General features: G+C 38.5%; 1 protein-coding gene and 1 long non-coding RNA gene across 51 annotated transcripts in view; one reads left to right on the forward strand and one right to left on the reverse strand.

Moving 5' to 3' along the window:
- Positions 1-24,999, forward strand: part of EIF4G3 (eukaryotic translation initiation factor 4 gamma 3) — a 357,082-nt gene that overhangs the window by 139,818 nt on the left and 192,265 nt on the right. The window lies entirely within an intron of this gene.
- On the reverse strand, positions 10,384-23,922 carry LOC145540320 (uncharacterized). The gene is made up of 2 exons (XR_014078284.1): positions 22,206-23,922; positions 10,384-11,019 (listed from the first exon to the last, which is right to left on the reverse strand). It is a non-coding gene; the product is annotated as an uncharacterized LOC145540320 (long non-coding RNA).

The raw sequence follows: 24,999 nt of genomic DNA on the forward strand, positions 1-24,999 counted from the left end.
AGTATCTACAGGGAACTGTTAACTTTTTATAGACAATATATTTTGCGTTACAGTCTCTACTGAAATAGTTTTTACCATATTGATAATATATACCATTTAATTTTGATGATAAAATCAAATTCTGTCCGAGAGGTATAATTCAACAGTCCCCAACCTTTTTAGTACCAGGGACCGGCTTCATGGAAGACAATTTTTTCATGAACTGGTATTGGGGTGGGGGAAGTTTTCACGATGATTCAAGCACATTACACTTATTGTGCATATTGCACACTGTATTTCTATTAATATTACAACAGCTCCAGCTCAGATCATCAGACATTATAGATCTTGGAGGTTGGGGGCCCCTGGAATAATCGACCCTTCTGATACAAGCAGAGTAAGAACCAGTCATTTTGGCTTCAACATATCAAATCTTTGTGGATTTAAAGCTGCAGTACAGTGTTTTTCAAATTTTTTAAAACAGTAAGACTTTTATTTCCCCATATACAATGCCTGAATGTAAGGAATGGAATGCCTCTTTGGGGATGGAAATGGCTCTAAATGAAATTTTCTAAAAGTGTAACTTAGTCACTGTTTGCAGTGCTTTATTTGGGTTAACAGAGGAGCTTTTTTCTCACTGGTACTGTTGAGTAAAGTTTTGTTTAATTTAGTAGAGGTTTATTTTACAGGTACACGCTTCACTAAAAAAGAGCCGAGTATTCTGTTGTTACATGCTTTGAGAGCTTGTTCTGAGGAAGGCTTATATTGAGGAAGGGTCTGTGAATCTTTTCTCAATAGTACTGTTATCATGAGTTAAGTGGAGAAGGCAATGGCAACCTACTCCAGTACTGTTCCCTGGAATCCCATGGACGGAGGAGCCTGGTAGGCTGTAGTCCATAGGGTCTCAAAGAGTCAGACACGACTGAGCGACTTCAGTTTCACTTTTCACTTTCATGCACTGGAGAAGGAAATGGCAACCCACTCCAGTGTTCTTGCCTGGAGAATCCCAGGGATGGCGGAGCCTGGTGGGCTGCTGTCTATGGGATCGCACAGAGTCGGACACGACTGAAGCAACTTAGCAGCAGCAGCATGAGTTAAGATTGAATTCTGAAGCCAGAAAGTCTCTTATGGATATTGTGGCAGGGACTTAGATTTTTAAAGACCAGTTCAGTACCATATTGATACAGGATTTACTACCTTTTCTGAGCAGGCGATCTCATTTTCTAGTCTGTGTATTATCAGAATATAATCCACAAATAAGCTTTGATATAGAGTCTTGGTGGTCAGGTACAAAGAAATACTGTATCTCTGATATTTAAAGTAATGTAATATGAAATGTTAAGGTTCATTTTTGTATTAAATATTTCATTTTACAGAACATGCCATTAAATCAGTTTGCTTGTCAAAATTGTCTCATTTTAAAATTATGTTTATTGTAAATATTTCTGGAGTTGGATTGAAGAAAGAGTGGCCTGACAAGTACAGCTGTGTTGAAATGGCTGACGAGTGACATTAACGTGCACTCCAGAGTGTGTGGAGTAATGCTCATTAAATATCTGTTTTTGAGGTAACAAAGAATAAGAGTAATTGGATGGTCCTAATGCAGAATAAAACACATATTATGACTTAATGAATGGTTGAGTTGCCTAAAACATTCATTTAAAAAAATCCAAAAGCCACAATTAAGTAAAAGGAGTATTTTTGTTAGATAACATTTAAAATACAGGCTTTTTAATTTTCTAGCAGCCACATTTCTGGTGCTGAAAAGAGCTTCCATTCAGAAATGAATAATCTCTCTCTTGGAGTATGTCTTGAAGAGCCCTTGAGCGCAGCCCAACAATTGAACTGTGATAAAGCGCCAGAAAGATTTCCTAGGGCTCTAACTTAAAACAGAGATTGATCACATAGTGTCCCCCTCCCCCGCTTTTTTTTGAGGTAAAGAATTTCTCTCCCACATCAAAAATATAAACTATGAAAAAGGATTATTAGTGTGCTACATATACATGCTAAGTCTCTTCATTTGTGTCCAACTGTTTGTGACCCCATGAACTGCAGCCCGTTAGGCTCCTCTATCCCCCAGGCAAGAATACTAGTGTGGGTTTTGCTGCAGTATAAAGGTTGCCTTTTAGAGAGTGAAGTTTTTTTTTTTTTATTTAAAGAGTGACCTGACTGTGAATCCCAGTTCTACCAGATACTAATTACATGATCTTGGATAAACCTCCCTCCAAGTGGAATTTTGGCATCTGTTGAATGGATATATAACAATACCTACATCACAGAATGGTGTGAGGATTAAGTCAAATAACAGATACAAAGGCCCTGGCAAACAAATGGTGGATGCTTAATAAATGGCCGTTTTCTGTATTACAATAGCTTTGGAATATTTAACATTTTTTGAAAATTGGGAATTAGGGTGTCCCCTGGTGGTCCAGGGGCTAAGACTCCATGGTCCCAATGCATGGGGCCTGGGTTCAATTCCTGATCAGGGAACTAGATCCCACATACCACAACTAAGATCCAGCACAGTCAAATAAATAAATATAAAGAAAAAAGTTGGGAATTAATTTTAGAGAATGAATTCTCATCTCCCGTGGCATTGATTTATCTTTGTATTTGGCTGCGCTGGGTCTCTAGACCATGCGCTCACTAGTTGCGGCAGACGGGCTTAGTTGCTCCACAGCATGTGTAATCTTCATCACCTGACAGGTTTTGAACCTGTGTCTCCTGCATTGGCACCAGGGACGTCCCTAAAATCTTTAATACCAATTTATAACTGTCATCGTTACCGAAAACCAGGCCTTGTTACATAGATATTTTAATATTATTGCTTGATGTTGCTAAATTTTGATTAGTTTGACTTTCACTGTATTTATTATCCTCAGGAAAATTCTTTAAACAGAAAACAAAAACACCTCACACCTCAGGCAAAGCTGATATGTAGAGATGCTTAGAAATCCCAGAGTAGTCACTCAGAAAGCTATGGTTATGACCTCGATGCTGTCTAGAAACTGAGGTTCATCTGAATTTTCCCGAAATCATTCAGCAGTGTGAACTGTCAAGCAAACATTACCCAGAAAGGAAAAATTCTATCTAGTAAGCACATCTGTTATTGCTTCTTAAAGAAGCAGTCCTCGTTGTGTTATAATGTATTTGGAAAGAAGTGCAAGTGCTAGAAGGGATTAGTTTTTGGTTTATGTATACCAGCTTTTATTTTGCCTCTTACTACTTCTTCTCTCCTACCTTCTAACTCTTCTTTTGACCACTTATTCACTGCTTTTTAGAATACTCAGCAAAAGAAAAGAAAAGTGACATCTGACCCATGATTATTACTTTTTGTTGCCAAATCTTTTTATAAAATTCAAGATGAAAATGTTTGAAAATCATACCTTGAAATGATGACTTGGAATTTCTTCAGAGGTTATTATTTTTGTCCTGTCTTACTGTAGTCATTATCGTAAAACACTTATTTCCACAGCTGAAATATTTTTTCTAACTAAATTGAATAAAACAAAAATTGTTATGCTTCAAGACAAGAATGGGAGAAGGAGGTGGAGGATGCACTGTTAGTATTTGAGTGCATGGATTGTGTATTGTTTCAGCCAAAGCTTGATTCAGATTTCTCCCAAGTCATGTATTAGAGCTATGCTTTGGATTAGATTTACAGTGTACATTTTGGACATTTATCAAATGAGCATGATGTCAGGAATGAACAGTTTTGCCGAAGATTAGTAAGAAGATAAACCTAATGAGAATCTGTCTGCGGAGGCATTACTGTTTTTCATCTTTCATGTGTATCATCTTGGTCGAATTTTATGAAAATGAGAAATTATAGGAAATTGAATGATCTGTACAAAAAGGCCTGTGCTATATTCCTAGTGTTACGACTGACAGAAAAATTTAGAACTAATACCATAATTAAGATCTCAGAGTCCATACAGATTGGTTGTGGTAAATAGGATTTATGTCATTTGATTTCTTTTCAAACCTATTTTTTTGATAACTTAAAAAAAAATAAGATTGGACCATTTTAAAAAATGTCTTTATTGAATATGCTACAATATCGCTTATATTTCATGTTCTGGTTTTTTGACTACGAGGCACCTGGGATCTTAGCTCCCCAGCCAGGAACTGAACCCGCTCCCCTGCTTCTGGAGGGGAAATCTTAACCACCGGACCGCCAGGAAATCCCCTGCTCAGACCTGTTTTTAAAGCAATTTTACTGAATATCCTTTTTTCCCCAGATTACCAGCCTTACTGTTACGATGTGATCTATTTGAACTAATAGCTAGGTTTTCTTAGAAAGGCCATTCTTTTCATGAATCTTTGTGTGCCAGGCACAAATGGGTTTATTTGATAAAGGCCATTTCACAGAGTTTAAGCAAGATTGTTTCTTTATAAAATGCCAACTCTGTATTTAAGCCATTTATTTCTCTGAGAAGATTAAATATTCCACAGTTTATGTGACTTAAGTATGCTAAGCTCTACCCACTCCAGTATTCTTGCCTGGAGAATTCCATGGACAGAGGAGCCTGGTGGGTGACAGTCCATGGGGTCACAAAGAGTCAGACACGACTGAGCGACTCAGCACAGCACAACACATAGTAAGCTCCGGAAGAAGCTAATCAGTCCTAGAATCAGGAAACTTGCCTCCTGCTGTTTATTTGCTTATCTGCATATGTTTTTATTCCATAGTAGTTAAAGTGCTTGTAGAATCTCTGCTACTGTCCTGTTACTGGACCTTCTGGAATGTTCTAGTTGTCAGGTTTTTCCTGAGCACCCTCTCTGTGAGCTTGCCTACCCTCCCTCTGCCTCCTTACTCTCTGAACATTTAAGTAACGTTACTTCCCTAGAAGTCCTTTCAAGTGGGTGTTACCAGTTTTTCAGTTTTCTTTTTATCTTGGGAAGCAAGCTCAGCATTGCTCTGGCCCTTCATTACTCTGGCTAGGTCCTTGGCCTTTGACCCATGTATACCCTATGAGTATACTGGTTTCCTTATTGCTGTCATTGGCAATTTTCCAGAACAAATTTCCACATTCTTTAAGGATTTTAGCATTTGACACACAATTTCCATTTCCATTTTATTTTCTGTCATTTGCTATGAGGATATCTAGCATTCATTTGTTGTGTCATTAAACTGTTGCTGTGGGCTCTTGGATTCACTGTTTCTCCCCCTTTTCACTTTCCCAGAACAGCCATGTACATATTCAGCAACCCATACGGACACAGTCTAGACGTTCACTCTCCAGTGTAATAGCCACGAGTCACCTGTGGCTTTTGAGCACTTGAAACAGCCAGTACAGATTGAGATGTGGTATAAAATGTAAAACACAGTGGTCTCCTGGTATCTGCAGGGGTTAGTTCACTGGCCCATCCTCCTCAGAAACCAGAATCTCTGTTGCTTTATTTCCTTATGTAAAATGGTGCAGTATTTGCATGTAATTTATGCACATCCTCACGTGTACAGGCATACTTTGGAGATACTGCAGGTTCAGTTCCAGATTACCGCAATAGATGAATATCACAGTAAAGCAAATTGTACACATTTTTTCAGTTCTCAGTGCACATAAAAGTTATGTTTATACTATACAGTAGTCTTATTAAATGTACAAAGCGTTACGTCTAAAAAAGTGGGCAGTCATAGACAATTAATTGGATGGACCAATGAGAGGCTTCTTCAGTGCGTAGGAAGAATGGGACAGTGAATACAGCAGGGGCACGCTGTCCTTGTATTCTCCAGCTATCAAGGCAATGAGTTGCCCAAGCATAAAAGCCATTCCCCAAACTTCCAAATATGAAAGTGTAACCAGAGGGAGTACGCAAGGCCCCCACATAAGTGATAGAATCTGTGGATTCATTCATTGGTATAGAGGCTTAGCATTGCTTACCAAGGCTTAGTTAACTATTACATTGTTAACGCCCTGACAGGTTACCTCCATATAACTTTTCACATACATATTGAAAGGATTTTTTTTTCCTCATCCCAGGACTGGATCAAATTGAAGCAACGAATAAGTTTAGACGGGTTTAGCACCAAGACACTATGAAATGGTACTGTGGAATAATTTGGGAACCCCAGTGAAATCACGAAGAGGGTAAACCAAAGAGCCATTGCTATCTTGGAGGGACTGAGGTTTCTGGTGGCAAATCCAGCAATCAGAGAGGTTCTGCCATTTGTAGGGGATTGGGAAATTGGGATGAGGGCATTGTCATTCCATGGAAGAGGCGGGGAGAAAAACAGGTTAAGAGGTAGTATTGAAAGAAAGGTGTATAGGCCTAGTCTGGACTTCTTGGGAAAGCTGTCACCCTCAGATGTCGTGTGCTTCAAACCCTAGTGAGCTTTATGTTCAGATGGCGTGCAGGTCCATTTGGGGTTTGGTGCCTTCCTCTGGTGCTATACTTGGATCCAGGATTGTGTTCCCTGCAGTGTGGCAGCGTGAAGATTAGTCCACAGTATCTGATTGCGGTCCTTCTTGTGAGGCTGGAGAGTCCTTTTGGAGGTGTCTTTTCCATTATCATGATGTCCAGGTTGTAAAATGTGATAATTTTTTTTTCTCCTGTAATTGCACTGTGAAATGAGTTTTCTACCACAGAATAGTTATTTTTAATGGAAGCAATTAGACCTTTACAACCTGGAACTGTGTCTCCCTTTATCTGTTGTGGATCAAAAGAAGCAGGACTTAGGTGCTTCAGGCATCCTGTTACAAGGAGAATAGAACTCCCCTAAAATCTCTGCAAATGTATATGTTGTAATGAAAAACAAGAATATTTAATAAGAGTTTCAGAGTTTGGGGGGGAACCAAATAGGGAGAAAAAAATAAATTCTACCTTTGTTGTGAGGATACACTTGATCAAATTGGTGTAAATAAGTTACAGATCGCTTAAAGGAGGAGAGGAAAAATAAAGAAGACCCTTTACATGGGGAAAACAAAACACGAAAACGGTTGGCTTTAAGTTAGAGTTTTAGAAATCCTTACCCTGTTCAATCTTAAGATATTAGAGTTATCAAAAAACTGTATTCCTGAATACCTGGCAGAGTCCTTTCCCTCTTTAAAGATGAAACGTTTCCAAAAGCATTAGAATAAAGCAGTAACTGCCTAGAAATGGCAAAAACTTGAAAAAACCATATTAAAGGTCTGATGAGAGTTCATTATAGTGAGATTAAATTGCTTATTTCTGTGACATACGTTTAAAAATTGACTGATAACATTGTATTAGTTCATCTTAGAATTCAGGAATTTGATCCAGTTTTGAATACTTATATTAATATACACCTTTACAAATAAGGTAAAAAAATTCAGTATTCCTTATATTTTCAAGCCTCCTATATGATTTATCAATATAAATTGATGTACTTAATATATCAATTTATGTGATCAGCTTATTTAATATATCAAATAAGACTGATTCATTCAACATAATACCAGCTGGGAGACAAATACTTCTAGATTCTCTAGTGATACTTTGGGAGAACCTAAAGTTGGTTCATTCAAGTAAACAAACACACAATGAAAGACTTCATTTCTAAATGAAGACTTTTCTGCTTTTTGAGAAGTTTTTAAAAAAATATCAATAGGTTTTAAAAAAAGATTTTAATTTGTTAATTTACTTGACTGTGCCAGGTCTTAGTTGTGGCATGCCAAAGGTTTTAGACATTAGATCAAGCAGGACCAAGATCACTGTGAAATGATACTTAATTATCTATTTGACTAAAGTAATAATAAACTATTTCAAAGGCAAATATGGAAGGTTACATAGTTGTAAGGGAAACTTAGCTCTTTTAACATTGAGAAGATTTAATTTTCTTTAATAACCATAGACTTGGTTAACATAAAATAATTTTGGTAAGCTACAAATTTTTGTTTCTAAGGGGATTAATTAAAGATAAGTTAAAGACTTTCACAATCTTTTCAGGAGCAAACCAATATTCCAAGAAGACTGTTCTTTTAGGAAATGAAAATGAAAGTAAATTAGCTTTTAGTTTTATGTAAGTATACCACTGATTCTAAAGCTTATTCTTAAACGCCTTGCAATATTCAGCCACTTGACCACACATAAAGCTCCTTTTTTTCCAAAGAATTCTTTTCCATAAATCTTCTTGTCCTATATTTACTCTTTCCAATTCTGAAACAATCAGCCCCTCTTTACAACAAAATTGCTTTCTTTTTCTCAGCAAAATGTATTCCTCATATTTTTTTTAACCAAAAATATGCATCCATCTTGCCTTGCATTTAGAGTTGTGTTCCCTTATTTCTTGTAGCATTAAACAATTGTGAATTGTCTGTTACTGGAAAATTTATGAATACATTTCCTAATTCCTAAAGACGTATGTTCGTCATAGTAAATTTTCCAGTGTGGCATGTTTAGCAATAGACCCAAATATCTTTTTAAATTTTTAAAATTTTTATGGAAGTATAGCTGATTTATAGTTTATTATTTTATTAGTTTCTGATGTGCATCAAAATGATTCAGTTATCTATCTCTGTGTGTGTATATATAATGTATGTGTGTATGTGTGCATGCTGTTGCTTAGTCGTGTCTGGCTCTCTGCGAGCCCATGGACAGTAGCCCACCAGAGTCTTCTGTCCATGGGATTTTCCAGGCAAGAGTCCTGGAGTGGGTTGCCGTGCCCTTCTCCAGGGGATCTTCCCAACGCAGGAATCAAACCTGCATCTCCTGCGGCTCTTACATTGGCGGGCAGATTCTTTACCGCTGACCCACCGGGGAAGCCAATATGTATGTGTGTGTCTGTGTATATATATATGTTTATATTCTTTTCCATTATAGTTTATTATAGAATACTGAATATATATAGTTCCCTGAACTATATAGTAGATCCTTGTTGTTTATCTGCTTTATATATAGTAGTTTGTATCTGCTAATCCCAAACTGCTAATTTAGCCGTTGTCCACCCCCTTTCCCATTTGATAAGGATGAATTTGTTTTCTGTGTCTGTGAGCCTGTTTCTGTGTTGTAATTAAGTTCATTTGTGTAATATTTTAGATTCCACACGTAAGTGATATCATATGGTATTTGTCTTTCTCTTTCTGACTTACTTCACTTAGTATGGTAATCTCTAGGTGCATCCATATTGCTATAATTTCATTTCTTTTATGTCTAAGTGAGATATCTATATCTATATCTATATCTGTCTCACAGCCTCTTAATCCAATCATCTGATGATAGGCCCTAGAGTTGCTTTCGTGTCTTGGCTATTTTCAATAGTGCTGCAGTGAGTGAATATTGAGGTGCCATGTATCTTTTTGAATTAAAATTTTCTCCAGATGTGTGCCCAGGAAGGAGATTACAAGATCATCAGTTCAGTTCATTTGCTCTATCGTGTCCAACTCTTTGTGACCCCATGAACTGCAGCACACCAGGCATCCCTGTCCTTCACCATCTCCCGGAACTTGCTCAAACGTCCATTGAGTTGGTGATGCCATCTAACCATCTCATCCTCTGTCGTCCCCTTCTCCTCCTGCCTTCAATCTTTCCCAGCATCAGGGTCTTTTCCAAAGAGTTGGCTCTTCTCATCAGGTGGCCAAAGTATTGGAGCTTCAGGTTCAGCATCAGTCCTTTCAATGAATATTCAGGGCTGATTTCCTTTAGGATTCACATCCTTGCAGTCCAAGGGACTCTCAAGAGTCTTCTCCAACACCACAGTTCAAAGCATCAGTTCTTCGGTGCTGAGCCATCTTTATGATCCAACTCTCATATCCGTACATGACCACCGGAAAAACCATACCTTTGGCTGTTTGGACCTTTGTAGGTAAAGTAATGTCTCTACTTTTTAATGCGCTGTCTAGGTTTGTCATAGCTTTTTTTGCAAGGAGTAGGCATCTTAATTTCGTGGCTGCAGTCACCATCCACAGTGATTTTGGAGCGCAAGAAAATAAAAGTCTGTCAGTGTTTCCATTATTTCCCCAGCTATTTGCCATGAGTGATGGGGCCAGATGCCATAATCTTCGTTTTCTCAATGTTGAGTTGTAAGCCAACATTTCACTCTCCTCTTTCACTTTCATCAAGAGGCTCTTTAGTTCTTCTTCACTTTTGGCCATAAGGACGATGTCACCTGCATATTTGAGGTTATTGATATTTCTCCCGGAAATCTTGATTCCAGCTTGTGCTTCATCCAGCCCGGCATTTCGAATGATGTACTCTGCATAAAAGTTAAATGAGCAGGGTTATGATACACAGGCGTGACGTACTCCTTTCCCAATTTGGAACCAGTCTGTTGTTCCATGTCTGTTTCTAAATGTTGCTTCTTGACCTGCATACAGGTTTCTCAGGAGGCAGGTGAGGTACTCTGGTATTCCCATCTCTTTAAGACTTTTCCAGTTTCTTTTCTGGAAATTCACATCTTTGTTCTCAAGCGCGGTAGACGCCTTCCTGGGGCTGCGTTCCTGGCCTGCCATGTCTTCCCCTCTTTTCCACTTTATAAAAGTTCTGGGCTCTCATTCAGGTCAAAGTCAACCCTACTGGATGATATGGCAACTCTGTTTTTAGTTCTTTGAGGATGAGATGGTTGGGTAGCATCACCAACTCAATGGACATGAGTTTGTGCAAACTTTGGGAGATAGTGAAGGATAGGGAAGCCTGGCACATTGCAGTCCATGGGATCACAAAGAGTTGGACACTACTGAGCGACTGAACAACAGCAGCTTTTGTCTTTATCCTGATTATTACATGAAACGATATTTTGTCTCACCTCTTGTATTGGTTTCCTTCTATTTCATTGAGATTGAGATTCAGCAGATTGAGATTCACATTCTGAATTAGCCCTTCTGTATGTGACTTCTGGCAAATGACTTTATTATCTCAGAGCATGTTTTCTCATTTTTAAAATGATTTACTTCATAGAGGTTCTGTGTAATTAAAGTAAATCTGTGCTTTTTTAGTAAACAGGCTCTGAATAAAGGGAGTTTGCGTTTCATCCTTCAAAAACTATATCTTCCTGCTTTAAAGATGTATTTTCATTTTGCCTGTCTCAAACGGATTTCCTTCAAATAATTTTTTGGTATTTAGTCCTGTGCTCTTGGTGACCTCATCCATTCGCATTGCAAGGAGTTAGTTTTATGTTGCTAATCACAAGTATGTTCAATACATGTGTGATTACTCTGTATACTTTTATACTTGGGATTTTCTTTGATAATTAAAACTCTGTATGATATGATTGAATCGATCACATTTTCATTCAAAGCAGAGAAAACAGCTAATGCAAAGACATTAAGAGAAAAAAAACTTGATATGTTTGAGTGAAATAAGTAAGGCTAATGTGGCAAGCCGGGAGAAATATCAATAACCTCAGATATGCAGATGACACCACCCTTATGGCAGAAATGAAGAAGAACTAAAGAGCCTCTTGATGAAGGTGAAAGAGGAGAGTGAAAAAGTTGGCTTAAAGCTCAACATTCAGAAAACTAAGATCATGGCATCTGGTCCCATCACTTCGTGGGAAATAGATGGGGAAACAGTGGAAACAGTGTCAAACTTTATTTTTTTGCGCTCCAAAATCACTGCTGATGGTGATTGCAGCCATGAAATTAAAAGACGCTTACTCCTTGGAAGGAAGGTTATGACCAACCTAGATAGCATATTTAAAAGCAGAGACATTACTTTGCCAACAAAGGTCCGTCTAGTCAAGGCTATGGTTTTTCCAGTGGTCATGTATGGATGTGAGAGTTGGACAGTGAAGAAAGCTGAGTGCCAAAGAATTGAAGCTTTTGAACTGTGGTGTTGGAGAAGACTCTTGAGAGTCCCTTGGACTGCAAGGAGATCCAACCAGTCCATCCTAAAGGAGATCAGTCCTGGGTGTTCATTGGAAGGACTGATGTTGAAGCTGAAACTCCAATACTTTGGCCACCTCATGCAAAGAGTTGACTCATTGGAAAAGACCCTAATGCTGGGAAGGATTGGGGGCAGGAGGAGAAGGGGACGACAGAGGATGAGATGGCTGGATGTCATCACCGACTCGGTGGACATGGGTTTGGATAAACTCTGGGAGTTGGTGGCGGACAGGGAGGCCTGGCGTGCTGCGATTCATGGGGTCGCAAAGAGTTGGACACAACTGAGCGACTGAACTGAACGTGGCAAGAGAGCAGTGGGAGATGAGATGAGATCTGAGAAGTGACCTGGACCGAATCATTTTTGGCTCTTTAGTGCTTCCTTATCAGTTACGTCTAGTAGCTTAGCATATCTTGCTATCAGTTTACCAGTTATTTTGAAATAGGCCTCTTTTGTCTAGGTTCATCATGGTAGACTAGGTCCTTATCAGCATGTACCCGGACTATTATGGTGTTCCCTGACTAGTAACCCTGACACAAATCCTTTTCTGTAGTACTCCCTATTATCATGGCAGTTCTTTTCACTAAACAAATCTAATGATACTGCTTCTGTGTTCAGTGTACCCTGGATTCCTTTAAGTTAAAGTCCTTTCTTATCCTGACATACCTTTTTAGCTCAGCGGTTCAGCCCTCATCTACTTCTCTGGCCCCACTGGCTCACCCACTCCTAGGTGCTGGCATCACTGACCTTTTCAGACTTCAGCAGACTTTTCCCGGCTTTTCCATTTTCCAGGTTTTCTTACTTCTGTTGTACTCTCTGTTTTGCTCACAGGTGGTGCTCCTCTCCTCATGTGGCCAACTTCCCCCCCTGCTTCCCCATCCCTTGTTGAACTCTGACCTGTGGAGGTTCTCTGGAACTCTTCTCCCAGGAAGAATTAATCAGTTTTTGCTTTGCTTCTTGCCATGTTGCTCACACTCTTTAAAGCACTTGCTATATTCTGTTATAGTTGTTAGGTGAGTTATCAGTTCCTTAAACACACGAATCATGTCTTTTTGAGCTTTGTCTTTAGGACTTCTGTCGATGCTGGGGAAAAAAAATTGTTGAGCTGCTGCATTTTAAAATTTATGATGTGAGAGTTTTTTTCATTCCAAAAAAAGTTTTTAATGTGCTTAATGTCTTTCATTGATGATACTGCTAGTTAACTAACACCATCAAAAAGAAAACCTAAAGCAGTTTTGATTAGAGGCCTTGTTGTTTGAAGTCAAGAACATAGACTGTGTCATCCAGGGATACTTTGGGAAGAAAGGGCTTCCCTTGGGGCTTCCCTGATAGCTCAGTTGGTAAAGAATCCGCCTGCAGTTCATGAGACCCTGGTTTAATTCCTGGGATGCGAAGATCTGCTGGAGCAGGGTTAGGCTATCCACTCCAGTATTCCTGGGCTTCCCTTGTGACTCATCTGGTAAAGAATCCACCTGCAATGCGGGAGACCTGGGTTCAATCTCTGGGTTGAAAGATCCCCCGGAGAAGGGAAAGGCTAGCCACTCCAGTATTCTGGCCTGGAGCACTCCATGGACTCTATAGTCCATGGGATCTCAAAGAGTCAGACTTAACTGAGCGACTCTTCATTTTCACTTTTGGAAGAAAACCCAGGGGGGTTGTATTGATCAGTTCAGTTCGTCGCTCACTCATGTTTTACTCTTTGGTACCTCATGGACTGCAGCACACCAGTCTTCCTTGTCCATCACCAATTTCTGGAGCCTCATGTCCATTGTGTCAGTGATGCCATCCAACCAACTCATCCTATGTCCTCCCCTTCTCCTCCTGCCTTCAGTCTTTCCCAGCATCACGGTCTTTTCCAATGAGTGGATTCTTTGCATCACGTGGCCAAAGGATTGGAGTTTCATCTTCAGCATTAGTCCTCCCAATGAATATTCAGGCCTGATTTCCTTTAGGATGGACTGGTTGGATCACCTTGTAGTCCAAGGTACTCTCAAGAGTCTTCTCCAACACCACAGTTCAAAAGCATCAGTTCTTCAGCAATCAGCTTTCTTTATAGTCTAGCTCTCACATCCATACATGACTACTGGAAAAACCATAGCCTTGACTAGATGGACCTTGGTCGGCAAAGTAATGTCTCTGCTTTTTAATATGCTGTCTAGGTTGGTCATAACTTTCCTTCCAAGGAGCAAGCATCTTTTAATTTCATGGCTGCAGTCAGCATCTGCAGTGATTGTCCAAAAAAATAAAGTTTCTCACTGTTTCCATTGTTTCCCTATCTATTTGCCATCAGGTGATGGGACCAAATGCCATGATCTTAGTTTTCTGAATGTTGAATTTTAAGCCAACTTTTTCACTCTCCTCTTTCACTTTCATTGAGAGGCTCTTTGGTTCTTCTTCGCTTTCTGCCATAAGGGTGGTGTCATCTGCGTATATGAGGTTACTGATGTTTCTCCTGGCTATCTTGATTCCAGCTTGTGTTTCATCCAGTCCAGCGTTTCTCATGATGGACTCTGAATATAAGTTAAATAGCAAGGTGACAATATGCAGCCTTGACATACTCCTTTCCCAATTTGAACCAGTCTGTTGTTCCATGTCCAGTTCTCACTGTTGCTTCCTGACCTGCATACAGGTTTCTCAGGAGGCAGGCCAGGTGGTCCGGTATTCCCATCTCTTTAAGAATTTTCTGCAGTTTGTTTTGATCCACACAGTCAAAGGCTTTGGCGTCGTCAATAAAGCAGATGTTTTTCTGGAACTCTGTTGCTTTTTCGATGATCCAGCGGATGTTGGCAATTTGATCTCTGGTTCCTCTGCCTTTTTTCAATCCAGCTTGAACATCTAGAAGTTCACGGTTCATGTACTGTTGAAGCTGGGCTTGGAGAATTTTGAGCATTATTTTGCTAGCGTGTGAGATGAGTGCAATTGTGCGGTAGTTTGAGCATTCTTTGGCATTGCCTTTCTTTGGGATTGGAATGAAAACTGACCTTTTCCAGTTCTGTGGCCATTGCTCAGTTTTCCAAATTTGCTGGCACATTGAGTGCAGCACTTTCACAGCATTACTTTTAGAATTTGAAATAGCTTAACTGGAATTCCATCACCTCCACTAGCTTTGTTGGTATTCATGCTTCCTAAGGCCCTCTTGACTTTGCATTCTAGGATGTCTGGCTCTAGGTGAGTGATCACACTCATCGTGGTTATCTGGGTCATGAAGATCTTTTTTTTATATAGTTCTCCTGTGTATTCTTGCCATTTCTTCTTAATATCTTCTGCTTCTGTTAGGTCCATACCATTTCTGTCCTTTATTGTGCCCATCTTTGCATGAAATGTTCCTTTGGTATATCTATTTTTCTTGAAGAGATCTCTAGTCTTTCCCATTCTGTTGTTTTCCTCTATTTCTTGGCACTGATCACTGAGGAAGGCTTTCTTATCTCTCCTTGCTATTCTTCGGAACTCAGCATTCAAATGGGTTTATCTTTTCTTGTCTCCTTTGCCTTTTGCTCTCTTCTTTTCATTATGTTGATAGTGTCACAGAAAAGCAGAAGCTCTGTGAATCATGCAGTGGTTAAGTTCCTCCCTGTTAACTGGAGTGATATGTTTTTCTCCAGAGTAGGCTGGCCTAATTAGGATGAAATTTGCCAACCTAATTACCTTCCTATTTTTGCTTTTCTTTGTTTTTCTATCACTGTTGTCAGAAATGCTTGGTGTGTTCATTGGAGTGGGGCTAAAGCTATGTGATTCCTAAAGTGAGTTTTATCATTAACCTGCTTGATGTTATTGAAGTATAAGGGAATTATTATTTGCTAGTACAAATAGGAGAATCAGCCAGTGTTGTGGTGAGACAGAAATTTCCACTGTGGTACTGGGAGCAGGAAGACCGTTGGGAGGTGACTCAGCTGTTTTCTGAACCTGTCTCATGTGATAGTGTGTGCGTGGTGTCTGTTTATTATCAGCAGAATAAGTGCCTGGGGAGTCACATTACATGGCAGGGGTAATGTTTATTTAACCAGCTCAGTGATGATCTAAAAATAACTTGTAGGGAATTTTCATTTAGTATCCTTAGAAAAATCATAATGGAGTCACACTGATGAGTGTTTTCCGTTATAGATAACTTTGAATATTATAGTTGGCCAGTACTGTTTCACTTGTTGAAGTATAAAGATGAAAAGTGTCATATTTAAATAAAAGTTTAGGGAAAGAAGATAAACTTCTAAGTCTCCAGAAAATAATTCTGCACAATTACATTTTAGGTTGTTTCCCGGATAGATACTCATTTTGGGTGCTTCACGGCCACCATGGAGGTGTTCGTGTTCTAAATTTTTATATAGGAACTTTTCCTTTATCTGAAGTTAAAAAACAAATGCCCTTCTGACATAGAAACAGTAATGATTTGTATTTGCTGGATTTCTTTAATATTGAATTATAGTATTGGTAGTTTTACTCTGATTTTCTTGAGTTGCTTACCTTGTCCTGAGGGCTTGCACCACCGGTTACTGTAATTGAGCCTTTCAGTGTCTGAAATGGGATTATTATTACCCTGTGAACCTATTTATGTGCATGGCTCTGAAAGAGAAAGCCCTTGGAAGCCTGAACATATCTAGTAATCATAATCTGCTCATTTGTCTGGGAAGCAGTGAGTCATTATGATTTATTCTTTTTGACATTTGGAGTGTTTGTCTTTGAAGCGCAGCATGTGAACTTGAGTCAGATTATTTCGAAAGGAAAATGGAAGATGGATTCATTAAGAAGAAATAAGTGCCAGCATTCTGCTTACAATAATGTTTAGCTATGTAGGAATATATGATTAGGTCTAGTAGTCCATAGGATGATATTACTTACACGGTGCTTTATACTACATATAAAGTGGGAAATACATAGCTTTTTATCATAGATGAACAAAGTAAATTGTGAATTAAACAATTATTGCAGTGTTTGAATCTTCAATTCTGTGTTTCAGAAGATATTAAGCAAGCATGAGAGGATTTGCTTTTATTTTGAATATTTACTGGGATTTCTATTGTAGCATCCTTTTAGTTGGTATAGTCATTAGGAATTCAGTATACCTAAAATGGTATATTTAAGTACATACCTTCTAGTTAAGTCCATATAAATGGGGCCTGACTTGAACACCATTTGAAAGTAATTCCAGCAGTTACATTGGCTATTTGTTATTCTATGTAAGTGAAAAATTGGTTGTTTCTCAGTATTAAAATTATCTGGGCCTGAAAACCTAGGGTTCAGCCATGGTGTTTGTGCATGTTCTGAAGAACAAATACAAAATGATTTCAAGCCAACTCATATTATTCCACAGGAAATAAATTGAGATTTGGGGAAAGGGAATGTGGTTCTCCAGTCCTTGTAAGATTGGTGTTGGCAACAGGCAATGAACCCTTACTGAACCCTGAATGACATGAATAAACAGTGTTTTCTCTTCAGTAATTGAGGAATTGTTTCTGTTTCCTGTAGTACTGTTTGTAGTGTTTTTTGATGATGTCCAGTGGAGTAGGGGGAATTTTGTTTTATTTTCAGTTAATACCTCTTTATGACATGGTTACATATATACTCTGCCTGGGTCTCATTCTCTGTGTTACTCCCCTTTCTTGGAGAGAAATGATAAGACGTTGGGTTTTCCCATCACTGAAGTATAGAAAAGGCATTGTGTGTTGTGCAGACTGTTAAATGATAATTTTAAAATCTGTGTAAGGTGATTTTTTATAACTAGCTACCATTTATGAGTTTTGGGTGGATTACAGTGCCATATCAAATTATCGATGTTTAGAGAGTTCTGCTTGATCAGGTATTATTTAGAATTCAACAAGATGCAAATAAGCAAGTATATTTAAGTATGTGTGGACAGATATGTATTAGTCAGACAACTAGTTGATGATGTTGAATATATGCTGTTGAAACAAAGTTGTTTGTGATTAGACTTCATGATGGTTTTTGATACATTTTTAAAAAATTATGTTAATGTTAAATACATAGAAAATTTGCTGTCTTAACTATTTAAAAGTGTACAGTTCAAGGTATTTGTTACATCCACATATTTGTGCAATATCAGTATCTCTAGAACTCTTTTATCTCGTACAGCTGGAACTCTGTACCCATTAAATTATAGCCACCAACCCCTCCTTCCTCTACCATTGGGCAGCAGCCATTCCATTTTCTGTCTTTAAATCTGCCTAGTTTAAGTACCTCACAATGAAATCATGCACTGTCATTTTGTGACTGGGTTACTTCTCTTAGCATCATGTCTTCAAGGTTCATTCATATTGTCACATGTATCAGAATTTCCTTTCTTTTAATGAGTGAATAATATGTGTATACACTTTATTTATCCATTCACTTATCAGTGGACACTTGAGTTGCTTCCAGCTTTGGATATTGTGAATACTGCTTTGGACATAAGTGTATAATCATCTCTTCAAAGCTGTATTTTTCAATCTTTTGTGTATATACCCAGAAATAAAATTGCTCAAGTATATGACAGTTCCCTCATAGCTCAGTCAGTAAATCATCTGCCTGCAATGCAGGAGACCGGTGTTCGATTCCTGGGTCGGGAAGATCCCCTGGAGGAGCAAATGGCAACCCACTCCAGTATTCTTGCCTGGAGAATCCCAAAGACATAGGAGCCTGGCGGTCTACAGTCCATGGGGTCGCAAGACTTGGACTCGATTTAGAAACTAAAACCAAAACCACCATGACAGTTCAAGCAGGTAAAGAACCCGCTTGAGATATAGGAGATGTAGGTTTGATTCTTGGGTCAGGAAGATCCCCTGGAGGAGGGCATGGCAACCTAGTCCAGTATTCTTGCCTGGAGAATCCCATAGATAGAGGAGCCTGGCAGGCTATGGTCCATAGCATTGAAAAGAGTCAGACTCGACTGAAGCGACTGACCATTCATGCATGCATGACTATTGTATTTTCCTTTTGTTCTGAGAGCTGTCATTCTTTTTTCTGTAGTGGCCGCACTGTTTAACATGCTTACCAGCAATGTGCAGATGTTCCAGTTTCTCCAATCTGTACCAAACATTTGTTGTTTTCTTTAGTAGTCATCCTAGTGGGTGTGAGGTAGTATGTCATTGTGGTTTTGATTTGAATTTCTCTCTGGGGATTGGGGAATATCTTTTCATGTGCTTATCGGCTATTTCTGTACCTTCTTTGGAAAAATGGTTATTCAAATTTTTTACCCCTTCTTAAATTAGAGTTTTTGTTGTTGTTGAATTGTTGGATTTCTGTATATTAACTTCTTTTCACATACATGATTTACAGATATTTTCTCCGTTTTTGTGAGTTTCTTCTTCACACCGTTGACTGTGTCCTTTGATGCATAGTTGTCTCTAGCATTGATATAGTCCAGTTTATGTGTTCTTCTGTTTCTTGTGTTCTTGGTGTCACACCCCAAAATATTGCTGAATCCAGTATCGTAAAACTTTCTCCCTATATGTTCTTCTAATATTCTTATACTCTTAGGATTGGTATTTTATACATTTTGAGTTAATTTTTGTGTGTGGTGAAAGATTAGGATCCAGCTTCCTTCTTTTTCATGTGGATATCCAGTTTTTCTAGCACCGTTTATTTTAAAGACTGTCCTTTGCCCACTCAGTAGTTTTGGTATTCTTGTCAAAAATCATTGTAAACTGTACACATGAAGGTTTATTTCTAGAGTCTTTATTTCTCTTCCGTTTGTCTGTATATGTCTTTGTGCCAGTATCACTTTGTTTTGATTTCTGTGGACTTGTAATAAGTTTGAAATCAGAATGTGTGAGATCTCTAACTTAGTTCTTCTGCAAAATTATTTTCACTTTTCATAGTCCCTGGAGATTCTATAGAAGCTTTAGAGTGTATTTTTCTGTAGCTGCAAAACGTGTCATTAGACTTTTTGTAGGGATTTCATTGAATCTGTAAATTACTTTGGGAACTATTGACATCTTAACAGTAGTCTTCCAGTTCATAAACATGGAATCTCTTTCCATTTATTTGTGTCTTCTTTAATTTCATTCAGGAGCATTTTGTAGTTTTTAGTGAGAAGTCTTTCACTTCTTTGGTTAATTTTATTTCTAAGTTTTTTATTCTTTTTGATGCTCTTATAAATGGAATTTTTTTTAAATTATTGAAATATAGTTGATTTACAATATTGTGTTAGTTTCTGATGTACAGCAGAGTGATTCTTTGCACACACCCACACACACACACATATATTCTTTTGTGGTTTATCACAGGATGTTGACTGTAGATCCCTGTGTTATACAGGAGGGCCTTTGTGTTTATTCATTCTATGTATAATAGTTTGCATCTAATTCCAAATTCTCAATGTAAATACAATTGTTTCTTAATTTTCTTTTCAGTGTTATTGTTAGTGTATAGAAACAACTGGTTTTTATGTATGTATTATTTACCCTGTAACTTTGGTGAATTCATTTATGACTTCTAACAGACTTTTAGAAAATCTTTAGGGCTCTTTGCATAGATTATGCTGTCTGTAAACAGATAATTTTCCTTTTTTCCCCCCCTAGTTTGCATTGCTTTTATTCTTTTTCTTGTTTTATTGCTCTGGATAGAATTTCCAGTACCAGGTTGATTAGTTGTCTTGTAAGCAGGCATCTTTGTCCTATCCTTGATCTTAAAAACTTTCAGGTTTTCACCAATGAGTATCATGTTAGATGTGAACTTCTCACATGTGGCCTTTATTATATTGAAGTAGTTTCCTTTTTTTTTTTTTAAATTTATTTATTTGTGGCTGCCTTGAGTCTTAGTTATGGTACGTGGGCTCAGTAGTGGGCGTGTGGGATGTTGATTTTCCCCACCAGGGATTGAACATGCGTCCCCTGCGCTGGAAGGTGGATTCTTAGCCATTGGACCACCAGGAAAATCCTAGTAGTTTCTTTCTGTTCCTAGTTCATTGAATGTTTTTATCCTGAAAGAGTATTGAAGTTTATCACATGTTTTTTCTGCATCAGTTCAAATGATCTTGTGTTTTTCTCTATTTTTTTAGTGTCAGGGTATTGAATGATTTTTGCTTGTTGAACCAACCTTGTATTTCAGGAATAAATCTCACTTGGTCATGATATATAATCTGTTTACTGTGTTATTGAATTCTGTTTGCTAGTATTTTGTTGAGGATTTTTGAATCAGGAATATTAGTCTGTACCTTTCTTGTATTATTTTTGTGTGGCTTTAGCATCTGGTTAATGTTAGCCTCATAAGATGAGTCTGGAAGTATTCTCTATGTCTTTAAATGTTTGTTAAAAGTCACCAGTGAAATCATGTGTTCCTGGGTTGGTTTTTGTTGCAAGATTTTTGATAACTAGTTCAATCTCCTTTCCAGTTATAGGTCTCTTCAGTTTTTCTATTTTTTCAATATTCTGCGTTATAGGTTAAGTGCTTCTAGGAGTTTGTGTGTTTCATATAGGTTAACTAGATTTTGGTGTATAATTGTTTATGGCATTCTCTTTATGAATATACATGCTCAATCATGTCCAACTCTTTGCAACCCCATGGGCTGTAGTCTACCAAGCTCCTCGGTCTGTGGGATTTTCTAGGCAAGAATACTGGAGTGGGTTGCCGTTTCTTTCTCCAGGGGATCTTCCCCACCTGGGGATCGAACCTGAGTCTCCTGTGTCTCCTGCATTGCATGCAGAGGATTCTTACTTACCACTTGAGCTATCCAGGAAGCCCTTATATTTCTGTGTAATCAATTAAAATGTCCCCTTGTTGATTTATTTATCTCCCTTATTTTTCTTCCTCAGTCTAGTTAGTTGTTTCAGTTTTGTTGATCTTAGTTTTATTAATATTTTCTCTATTGTTCTACTCTGTATTTTTGGGGTTTTATTTTTCTTTACTTAATTTTTATTTTATATTGCTGTATAGGTGATTAAGAGTGTTTTGTTAGTTTCAGGTGTACAACAGGGTAATTCAGTTATACATATACCGTATTTTTCTTAATATTCCATATTTTAAAAAAATTTCCTTTAGTCTTTATTTACATTTTTCTGATAGCTTTTGGTTTGGTTGGTTCTTCTGTTTCTAGTTCCTTAAAGCATAAAGTTCCTGGAGAAGGGAATGGCAACCCAATCCAGTGTTCTTGCCTGGGAAATCCCAAGGACAGAGGAGCCTGGTGGGCTATAGTCCATAGGGTCACAAAGAGTCAAACATGACTGAAGTGACTTATCACGCCCAAGGTGTAAAGTTAGGTTGTTGATATAAGATTTCTGCTTTATTAATATTAATTTCTTCATTTTAAATGGAGCAAAGATGAATATTTTTTATGATAAAAGTTATTATTCACAAGATAGACATCATAAACCATTCAGTTCAGTTCAGTTCAGCGGCTCAGTCATGTCTGACTCTTTGCAACCCCATGAACTGCAGCACGCCAGGCCTCCCTGTCCATTACCAACTCCCGGAGTCCACCCAAACTTATGTCCATTGAGTCGGTGATGCCATCCAACCATCTCATTCTCTGTCATCCCCTTTACCTCCTGCCTTCAATCTTTCCCAGCATCAGGGTCTTTTCAGATGAGTCAGGTCTTTGCATCAGGTGGCCAAAGTATTGGAGTTTCAGCTTCACAATCAGTCCTTCCAACAAAAACCCAAGACTGATCTCCTTTAGGATGGACTGGTTGGATCTCCTCACAGTCCAAGGGACTCTCAAGAGTCTTCTCCAACACCGCAGTTCAAAAGCATCAATTCTTCGGCGTTCAGCTTTCTTTATACTCCAACTCTCACATCCATACATGACCACTGGAAAAACCATAGCCTTGACTAGACGGACCTTTGAGGACAAAGTAATGTCTCTGCTTTTCATTATGCTGTCTAGGTTGGTCATAACTTTCCTTCCAAGGAGTAAGCGTCTTTTGCTTTCTTGGCTGCAATCACCATCTGCAGTGATTTTGGAGCTCAGAAAAATAAAGTCAGCCACTGTTTCCACTGTTTCCCCATCTACCTGCCATGAAGTGATGGGACCGGATGCCATGATCTTAGTTTTCTGAATGTTGAGCTTTAAGCCAACTTTTTCACTCTCCTCTTTCACTTTCATCAAGAGGCTCTTTAGTTCCTCTTCACTTTCTGCCATAAGGGTGGTGTCATCTGCATATCTGAGGTTATTGATATTTCTCCCAGCAATCTTGATTCCAGCTTGTGCTTCTTCCAGCACAGCGTTTCTCATGATGTACTGTGCATATAAGTTAAATAAGCAGGGTGACAATATACAGCCTTGACATACTCCTTTTCCTATTTGGAACCACTCTGTTGTTCCACGTCCAGTTGTAACTGTTGCTTCCTGACCTGCATACAGGTTTCTCAAGAGGCAGGTCAGGTGGTCTGGTATTCCCATCTCTTTCAGAATTTTCCACAGTTTATTGTGATCCACACAGTCAAAGGCTTTGGCATAGTCAATGAAGCAGAAATAGGTGTTTTTCTGGAACTCTCATGCTTTTTCGATGATCCAGCGGATGTTGGCAATTTGATCTCTGGTTCCTTTGCCTTTTCTAAAACCAGCTTGAACATCTGGAAGTTCTCGGTTCACGTATTGCTGAAGCCTGGCTTGGAGAATCTTAAGCATTATTTTACTAGCATGTGAGATGAGTGCAATTGTGTGGTAGTTTGAGCATTCTTTGGCATTACCTTTCTTTGGGATTGGAATGAAAACTGACCTTTTCCATTCCTGTGGCCATTGCTGAGTTTTCCATATTCGCTGGCATATTGCGTGCAGCACTTTAACAGCGTCATCTTTCAGGATTTGAAATAGCTCAACTGGAATTCCATCACCTCCACTGGCTTTGTTCGTAGTGATGCTTCTTAAGGCCCACTTGACTTCACATTCCAGGATGTCTGGCTCTAGGTGAGTGAATACACCATCGTGATTGTCTGGGTCATGAAGATCGGTTTTGTACAGTTCTTCTGTGTATTCTTGCCACCTCTTCTGAATATCTTCTGCTTCTGTATATGTATACAAAAACTTTTCTAGTGTGCTTGATAGAAGCTTGAGAAAGAATATCAAAAAGAAAAAAGGATAGATGGAGAAATGCAAAAACATAGACTAAGTGAAATGGAAGCACTTGATATGAAATAGAAGAAGTGAAAAGAGATCCTCATATATTCTTTTAAACATGGCTGCTCATTAGTAACATATCTGGAGCTCTGGTCAAAAAAAAAAAAAAGAAGTAACCAACAATACCTGGGCATCTGTAGTTTTTTAAAAATTCCAAAATAATTCTCATGCACATCTGGAGTTTGAAAAGTGATTACGGGTTTTTCTATTAAATGCTAGTGTTGATGATGTAGAATTCTATTATGTTTCTGTTACCCCAAATCATGAAACAGTGGTATTAAGTAAGTAATAGTTATATAATCACAATCATAATAGTGAAAGATGTTTATCAATTTTCACAATCAATAACCAGACCCCCAAAAAAGAGATCATTACAATTGTAAGCATTAGGGGAACATGATTAACCTAACAATATAAAATAATTACATACAATTTGGGGATGGGTCAAGCAGAGTGATGTGGTAAATTGGAAGTACATTATGCAGGTGTTTTCATCTGCTCAGCCAGTCTCTGCCTTTTAATTCATGCATTTAATCCATTTACATTTAAGGTAATTATTGATATGTATCGTCCTATTACCATTTTCTTAATTGTCTTGGGTTATTTTCTATAGGTAGGTCCTTTCCTTCTCTTGTGTTTCCTGCCTAGAATAGTTGCTTTAGCATTTGTTGTAATGCTGGTTTGGTGGTGCTGAATTCTTTTCAACTTTTGCTTGTCTGGAAAGCTTTTGATTTCTCCACCGTATCTGAGGGAGAGTCTTGCCAGGTAGAATATTCGTGGTTGTAGATTCTTCCCTTTCATCCCTTCAGATACATCATGACATTCCCTTCTGGCTTTTGGAGTTTCTGTTGAGAAATCAGCCGATAGCCTGGGGGGAGTTCCCGTGTATGTTATGTGTCAGTTTCCCCTTGTTGCTTTTAGTATTCTGTCTCTGTCTTCAGCTTTGTCCGTTTGATCACTGTGTGTCTCCCTGTGTTCCTCCTGGGGCTGGTCCTGCCTGAGCCTCGCTGGGTTTCCTGCACTTGGTTGACTGTTCCCTTTCCCGTGTTAGGGAAGTTTTCAGCTATTACCTCTTCAAATATTTTCTCAGGTCCTTTCTCTCTCTCTTCTCCTTCTGGGACCCCTATAGTGCAATTGTTGGTGCGTTTAATGTTGTCCCAGAGGTCTCTTAGGCTGTCTTCATTTCTTTTCAT

This window comes from Giraffa tippelskirchi, chromosome 3, assembly GCF_054371585.1.
Source record: "Giraffa tippelskirchi isolate mGirTip1 chromosome 3, T2T-mGirTip1v1.2.pri, whole genome shotgun sequence".
In the NCBI taxonomy this organism is placed as follows: domain Eukaryota; kingdom Metazoa; phylum Chordata; class Mammalia; order Artiodactyla; family Giraffidae; genus Giraffa; species Giraffa tippelskirchi.